This window comes from Amblyraja radiata, chromosome 12, assembly GCF_010909765.2.
Source record: "Amblyraja radiata isolate CabotCenter1 chromosome 12, sAmbRad1.1.pri, whole genome shotgun sequence".
NCBI lineage: Eukaryota > Metazoa > Chordata > Chondrichthyes > Rajiformes > Rajidae > Amblyraja > Amblyraja radiata.
This window is the reverse complement of record NC_045967.1, coordinates 21,387,231-21,396,001: the sequence shown is the minus strand read 5'-3', so window position 1 is coordinate 21,396,001 and position 8,771 is coordinate 21,387,231. Positions and strand designations below refer to the sequence as shown.

At 43.2% G+C, this 8,771-nt stretch overlaps 1 non-coding gene across 1 annotated transcript; it reads right to left on the bottom strand.

Annotated features, from left to right (window-relative positions):
* Positions 1–3,023: 3,023 nt before the first annotated feature.
* Positions 3,024–3,215, bottom strand: LOC116979426. Its single transcript, XR_004413722.1, has one exon. It is a non-coding gene; the product is annotated as a U2 spliceosomal RNA (small nuclear RNA).
* Between the last annotated feature and the right edge of the window lie 5,556 nt (positions 3,216–8,771).

Sequence of the window (8,771 nt, the reverse complement as noted above, 5' to 3'; positions counted from 1 at the left end):
GACCCGGGTAAGAAAATTGACTATAAAGTATTTCTCGGGCGATTGGGTTAAGACCTTGTGGTTAACGCCCTGAAGAATTCAGGGGTCTGTATGGGCAAGGCAGGTATTCTGTCGGACGGGAGAGGTCGGACAGGGAGGACGGGTAATCAATGCGTTAAGAATAACGAACCCGGAGATAAACATGGTGTTAAGATAAAGGGACCGAGGGAAGAGGGTCCTCACATTCCGCCCGATAGTCCGTTGGGGCAAATGTTGCAATCTTGGGGAGGAGGAAGCACCGGGGGTAAGAATAAGGAGACTATGATTAAGTTCTGTTATTTTGACTGGCCAAAGGAACCAATAAACAAAGGGAAGATGAAGGGGAACCACCAGGAGTAGAGGAACAGGAAGTGATAGAGGATTCAACCCCCATGGAGGGAGATAAGAATTATATAAATGATAATTTTGAAATTTTAATACATGTAAAAGATTGAATAATTTATTTAAAGTAAGAATGGAACGAATGTGATTTGTGTGTAAAAACCGGGTTGGAATGAAAGAGGAAGTTTATATATGTGATAATCATTTTGTTTATTGTATTTGTAGACCCCATTGTAAGGGTAAGTAAGTAAGTAAGTACGTTTTATTTATATAGCACGTTTTGAGTCGACTCGCATTGACACCAAAGTGTTTTACATAAAATAGATAATGTTTCCATAACAACCAGAGAAAAAGGTTAATAAATAAATAAAATAAAATAGTAAGATTAAACGAGAACTTACCAGTTTGAAGTTTGATCTGTATTTTATGAGGAGTTACGATGAGGGATTACGTGAAGAACCCGCTCAGTGCGCAGGCGCGGCATACTTCCAAGCAGCGGTGTGGAATCACAGATAGACACAGTTATTTGAAGTAAACATAGTAAAGATAAGGAGACATCAATTTATTAGTTTGATCCATATAATGAGGGTGGGAGCGGAGGGCACGTAATCCCTCATCGTAACTCCTCATAAAATACAGATCAAACTTCAAACTGGTAAGTTCTCGTTTAATCTTACTATTTTACTTCGGAGTCACGTGAGTGACTACGTGAAGACTTCAAAGCTCTGTGATTTCAAACCGTGTAACAGTTCATACTTCACTCGCTGCCGAAGTCATTCGAGGGAGGAAGTATGTTATCGTAATCAACCATGAATCTGTTTGTAAAAACAATAATGGTGTTATTAACAACAACAAGACCAATTGCTCCCCCGGGCTTAAATTATATATTTTTTGCAGATTCTTTTTCTGCAAACGATACAGGTTCTGTCAGTGGTTTGTTATAAAAGTTTGGAACGTATACTCCCTAGACCACCCTGCAGTAGCCAGGATGTGGTCCATAGGCTCGTCCATCCTCTTAGTTACTGACGTGGAAGCTGTTCTGGTGGAATAAGATTTTATACACGTTAGTATTTACTACAGCAACTCCCAGTACCTGCTTGAGCCACTAGAGATAGTTTAGCTCGTCACCCGACCATGAGGTTTCCTGTGGCTGACCCATAAGGCTTTTTCCTCTCCCTCGGTATTCCTTATTGTGTCGATCTCTAAGTGGGTCATGACACATAAAACGTGGTTCAGGTGGGTATGCCCGGAACTTCATGACTGGACCTGATGTTCCTGGTCTGTTCTGTTTGGCCAACCCTTGAATGGGCATGTGACACTATCTGGTGTTATAACCATGTTGTCCCATCGCAGTAGATGGGAGAGCTGGCTCTTTGTGTTGATGTAAGGCCACCAGCATGTCCATCTTCAGGGTAGGCTGTTCCAGGGTGAGTGACCTGGCTGGTGATCATCCCCTAAGGTATGTCAGGATTTCACTGACATCCCAATTTGGGTGTACCTATTTCTGGGGAATGGATTGATATACCTCTCCTGTATCTGATCACCAGTGAGCGGTACCCAAGTTGAGTAGGCTAACAGAACATGTCCTTCATTGTGGTGAAGACCTGCCAGGAGCTCCAGTACAGTTTTTTGTTATAGTTGAATGTGTAATTCCTGTTTTGGAAACAGTGTACCATTTCTTGATGCTCCTCAGGTATGTTCCCTAGGATATGCGACGGAATGCTGTCATCAGGTTGATAGTGCTCCTGATCCAAGCACAGCAATGGTCTTCCCAATTCTGCAATTCTTTTAATGACCATGTCGAGGATCACTGGGAACCATGCTTGTGGACTTGGTCCACTGTAATTTGCGTAGTACCCGACTGATGAAGCCGTAGTACCTATTGAAGAGGTAGAAGGAAAGGAAAACATAGAGATTAGGTTCCCCCCACCCCTCAATACGCGGGCATGTCTCCATTGCCGCTGCCTTGAGAATGGTTTCATGTGACGTAAGTTAGTACGTGGTGATTTAATTGGATATAAGGAATCGATACCTGGTGTCCATATTGCTTAGTGATTTCAGCAAATATTTTTGGTTTAAATGTATGTTTACAGTATTTAGCTCACCCGATAGGTGAGTTACTGATGGTCAAACATGTTTGACGACATACGGTTTCCAATTGTTAATAAATTGTCCCCTAATATCGATGTTCTCTGCCCAAGTGGTTTGGTATATGCCACCACTGATGTTGTTATCTTATAAACGAACATGCAAATTTGGTGGATTACTGAGCAAATGCTTCACTAGAATTAAGTAAGTTAATATATAACATGTCTAAGTCAATTCATATTGGCATTAAGTATTACAAGCTCAGTAACACATCAGGACACATAAGATGTTACTCAAAACAGGTGGAAGTGTACAACCATAATCCTTCCTGCCGATAAATTCCATGATAACACTACAGATTAATCCATTTGCCCCCATATTACAGGTATGGAGATAGTTTTGAACACTAGTATCTCAGCTCATAGGAAAGGTACAAAGTTCAGTAGCTGGTAATGCTGCTATATCCCAATTACTTTGCCACGTAGTTGATTGGTGGTTAATGCACCATGACTGATAGTCTTAATGAATACCAGATAACAACGTTGTGGATGGTCAACGTAAATATCTGGATATATATTTTGTGCACCGTTCCCAGAGGCACTGCAATACTGGGCCGATGCGTGGAGTGGACGGAGCAAGCCCCTATTCCATCTCCCTGTTCCAAAATTCAATTTAATATATGGTCCCTAGATAAGGGACGTATCAGATTATTAAACTGATAAGAACAGATACTACACTTGATCTTAGCCAAAAGGCCGAGAAGCGATGCAGCTAAAGCTGTATCCAAGGATAGTTTGTCGTTAATATATAGACATGCCATGACGGAATGTTTCTAAGTGTCAGGGCTAGTTGATTCTGGATAACTTTGACTTAAATGCCGCAACGCTCATCATGGTTACTCCATCCAGGTAATTGCGGTATATCCGAAACTTATATGAGAAGGTACTGAATAGTGTGCATCTTCAAGGTCGATGTCTACCATAAAGTATCCTTGGATCCATGGCAGTAGTTACAAATCCCATGAATGGGTATACCTGGTGAAATACTCAAGTGGTTTATCAACGATGGTGCGACATTCACCATCGTGGGAGGGTAGACCGTTTGGGGTGCTTGCTGAATTGGTGGCAAGATATTAATTCTATTCCCCTTGTATTTATTTTTTGGTATATAACTACCAAGAGTGATAGCTTCCTAACCAGGCGTGATTCATCCACCCCTTGTTAGTACAACCCTTAACCTTTATGTGATGGTAGGAACCATACTTATCTGTCTTCATTGTTGTTTTCTTCGGTTTCTGGTTCCTTGTTCTTGTAGGGACGATGTTTGTTGGGGGGTGGCACATTTTCCCCTGGGGCCAGCTCTGGGCCGTGGCCTAAAATGCTACAGGTTTGGCATGCAGGCCCCGAGCTTTCACCAGTACCATGAGGTAGACGCCCCTGGTGGACACGTAGAGGTACTGCTGTCTGGTTTAGTGTGGCGCTCATTCCAGACTCTGCCCTCTTGTGCCGAATAGTTTGAACACTTCGTCCAGTTTTTTAGGACTGGTTTGGTAAGTGCCAGGTAGCAGGATCTGTGCTTATGAGGTCGGCGTTCTCATAGTCCTGTTAATTTCATAGATTGAGGGCAGGTTTGTGAGTTCATTTCAGAAGTTATGAGGTATACCGTTGAACAGTAGGGTCAGGTGTTTTGCCATACTACCCTGCCCTTCTGGAATGAGCAGGTGGAGATGATAGCCGACGTCAGGGTACCAAATGCATTTTTAAAATATTTAGGTTAAACGCGCTGCTCAATGTATCCCCCAATAATGGCGGGCACTTTGAGTAAATGCAATTTAGGGGAGGCGTGATAAAACCAACGCCTCATGGCTACCTGTCTTGGAGAGTGTTAGGCGTGTTTTTTTGGAAAAGACAGGTAGTAAGCTGGCCATCAGTTGAGACTGAAAAGCCATCTCGCTAGTGGTGGAGCCACATAGCGGCCACACCCAGCAGCTCTTCCTGATCCTGTACCTCAAGCATACTCCCGATATTGTTCAGCCAGTGACCCCTCTTCATGACCAGCCCAGCCACTGGTCACCCCAAAGCTAACCACACTAAGGAGGAAGCGATGGGCAGTGCCTAGGCACTGTGGAGGGTATGCCTGAACCCTCCAGCGAGACTGCCCCTCACGTAGCGTGTCTCGCAGGAGCTCCTGCTCCAGGAGCCGCTCCAGCGGCTCAGGCGGCTGTCTCTCTCCCTGCGGGTGGAGAGACGTCCCCTCCGACAAGTCGGAAGCCACTGGCCGGATGCCTCTTCGGATGGCTAGACATACAGCCCGCAGCTCAGGCACTAGCGTGACTGGCTTCGGCGCGGTGTGGGGATAGCGGAACGCCCGGTTAAATGTTCCTACCGCCTTCTTCTGGAGCTTTTGTGCCTTGTAGTAGCAAGAGCGCCCCTCAAGCAGCACGTCTCGCAGGCACCTGCTCCGAGAGCCGCTCCAGCGGCTCAGGCGGCTCTCTCTCCCCCCGTGCGGGTGGAGAGACGTCCCGTCCCAAATCGGGAACACCTGCCGGATGCCTCTTCGGGTGGCTATACATCCAGCCCGCTAGCGGGCTGGGCTCGGCACGGTGTCGGGGAATAGAGGAACACCGGGTCGCTCCTACCGCCTGTTGCTGCCCCCCTTCCCCCCGATGGGAAACGTTCCTCCTCGAACGGGGGACAGTTTTGTTCCAGAGCCTTTTTCTCTGCCTGTAAAACACAAGCAGAAAAAGGGGCTCCCCTGTAAAAGAAACCCGACCTCAGGATACTCACCTGACGGTCCGTTTCATCTGTTGCGGGAGTGCCTAGCTCCCGCTGCCGCTGTTGCACTGCTGGTGTAATGCCGCGCCTGCGCACTGAGCGGGTTCTTCACGTAGTCACTCACGTGACTCCGAAGTAAAATAGAGCACAAGGATTATAGAGTTGAACACAGACTTTCCCCCACAGCAGAATCAAAAATTTCCACTGTAGGTAGGTGTATGTTCCTTTAAATAAATTGGGTCATGGGGGAAGATTACGAACAGCTGTAAGATAATGATTAACTGGTTGTATCCTCATAACCTAAAAGGGGAAGTTGTAAAATCAGCTTTTGGTTTTTCTGATGTTCTTTTAGATTTCTTGTCAGTAAAGTTAATTTGGAAAATTGTTGCTAGTGCTAGGAATTGGACATTTAAAATAGTGGTGAATATGGATTGAAATAATTGGAAATAAGTTAATTGATGAAACATGACCAGCTTTTATGATTTGTTGTTTTATGGTAAACATTCAAGTTTAGAAAGAAAGGAGAGAGAGGCAGTTAGGAGATAACAGAAGTAGGAAACGACAGGTGTAAAAGTAATAAAGCAGGAGGAGTCAGTGGAAGATTTAAAAAGAAAGGTGAATGAATTTGCAAGGAAGCTAGAATATTTGAGAAGCAAGAAATTGAGTTTAAAATAAGAAAGAAGGCATACCAGAAAGGATTAAAGTGGGAAGCATAGGGATAAAGTGATGAGACTGCTTTAAAGAGAAAAGAGAAGGACAGACACAGATTATCCCTTGGGGCACCCATAAACTGAGAGGGCTAAAAAATACCTCACCCTATATCCCTGATGGGGGAGGAAATGGATTAGGGCTTTGGAGGAGGAGAACGTGGGATGATTATTGACCATTGAAGATTTGAAGGCACTGTTGGTAAAAGTGATGGGAACCACTAAAGTGACAGAACTACTGAAGATGGATGGTATAAACTGATGCGAACAATGTATTAAGCAATGGTATACTGTTTGACACCGTCAGGCAGAGGGTATGGCAGGCCCTCAGACAATGTTACCCACTTAAGGTGAACCCCAAGGACCAAAGGGGAGATACACAAGGAGAGGCAAATAATGTAGCCTATCTGGAAAACCAGCTGAAAAGGTGGAGAGTTGAAAATGAACAAGAAATGGTAGGCAACCAGTTGATGAACATTATATTATGAACTACTGTGGTGGATGTCATTCTTCTTAAAGTCAAGCAGATTGGAGGAGGTGGTGGGATTGTCATTAATTTCCCACCCCTGATTCAGCGAACAGTTGGTCTCTGTGGTCGAGAAATATTGCAAAGATAGGAAAAAGACTTGCAAACCAGCAGGAAGAGCTTAAAAAGAAAGCTGGAAAAAGAAAGACAATGTTGTCAATAAACAACGAACCTGGTTGAAAAGACTGAAATAAGTGATGAACAAGTGTCCCATGACAGAACCAAGCAGGGCCAGAGAATTACATGCCAATAATAAATGTCTTTGGGGAACGTTTCCTCAAAGTCCTATCAGGAGTGAAATTAATCCGGACATAAGCCCTAACAGGACTGGGGTCCCCAAGAGAGAAAGGGATTTAAAGGAGGATGTCAAGAAAGGCTAGGATGAGGTAGGGTTTTGAATACTAGCCCCATGTTTTAATTAGATGATAAAGGCAGAGTTGGAAGGTATACCCTTAGAAATCATTTGATGATGTGGATGATTTGTTGGTTTGTTCCACAAGTGAAAAGCAATGTCAGAGAGAGAGAGAGATTAAAAAAAAAAAACTTCAGAATGTAGGAGAGGATGATAACCTTGGGAAAGGCAGGATATAGTTCAGACTAGATTGGAAAATATGTTGAAATTGTATGGTGAAACGGAGACCAAAAGCTAGCAGTACATGTCAAGCACATAAGAAGGTAAATTAAAGTGCAGACGAAGCAGCCAGAACAGCATCTGGAAGATGATAAGTTGGTGTTATGTCTAGGGTAAGTCTGAATCGATTTAGGTATGAGCACTGTAGCGTCGTTTATGATGAATAAGGTAATTAAGAGGTTTGGTAGACCTACAGAAATCAGCTTTGACAACGGGTAGTTTTCATTTAGGGAGAAGTCAAGTTGGCAATACAGGCCCTTAGAGTAAAATACACATTTGGGTGTGTAACACCTGCAGTCACAAGCATGGTGGAAAGAGTAAATGGAACATTGAAGGTTAATATAAATAAGATTTGTGTAATTACAAAGTTGAATTGGATCGATGTCCTGCCATTGGTACTGATGAGATGTTGCATGTAAACTAACCGAGCAGGTGGCACAATGGAGAGGTCCCTACAAGGGACCGAGTTTGGAACAGTTAAAGATAGAATTTAAGAAGTATATGAAACAGTTAATTATGATATACAAGTCTATTTATGAACAGGTAAAGTAAAAGCTGTTGGAGGTGGACCAGGAGGAAGGACCCTTTAAACCCGAAGACAAGGTGTATGTATGAGTTTTGTAAACCACCGACCGATGTTCGTTTAGAAGGTTGATATACCTAGTACGATTTCAATAATTACATAATAATAATAATAATAATAATAATAATAATATATCTTTTATTGTCATTGCACGTCAGTGCAACGAGATTTAGTGTGCAGCTCCACTGATGTACAAGAAGGCTGTCCCGCAGGTACGAATAGATAATAGCCCTGAGGTAAGTGAACAGGAGGACAAAGATGTGAGAAAAGAGTAGAGTTTTAACAAGAACGTTGTTTGACATCAGTGGTGGGAAAAATAATGGAAAGGATACTAAAGATAATATATATAAGAATTTGGATAAATAGGGTAGGATTAGGAAGAATTAGCATGGATTTGTGATTAGAAGGTCATGTTTGACTAATCTTGATTTTTTTGAAAAGGTTATTAGGGAAATTGATGAGGTTAAAGTGGTGGATGTTGTCTAGATGAACTTCAGTAAGGCCTTTGACAAGGTTCAATAAGGAAATAAGGTTGGTTAAGAAGGTTTAGGTCCACTGTTGTTTGTCATGTGAATCAATAATCTGGATGTTGGTGTGGTAAAATTGATTAATAAGTATGTAGATGATTCTAAGATAGGTGGTGTTGTGAATAATGAAGTAGATTTTAAAAGTGTACAGAGAGATTTAGGTCATTTGCCTCATCAGTCGTTGCTTGCTTAAGATCCAGCAAGACTCCGCCTCAGACTTTTGATCATGTCTGATTGGCCTACACAGCCATGGGTCCACTCATGCTGGGAATGATAACAGAGCCTTTTATGGCTGTTCCCAAACGCAGAAATCTGCTGGTTTACCCCGTGACTGGGGAGAACCATCCACTGCATAAGCGAATCAAATTGTTGGTTTGCAGACTATGAGAAGACCTTTCCTGGGGTACGGACTGTCAGGTTGTACGGTGGATGTAATCACTGCGGCCTGAAGAGATAGTGCCAAGAAACATAAAAACATAGAAAATAGGTGCAGGAGTAGGCCATTCGGCCCTTCGAGTCTGCACCGCTATTCAATATGATCATGGCTGATCATCCAACTCAGTATCCTGTACCTG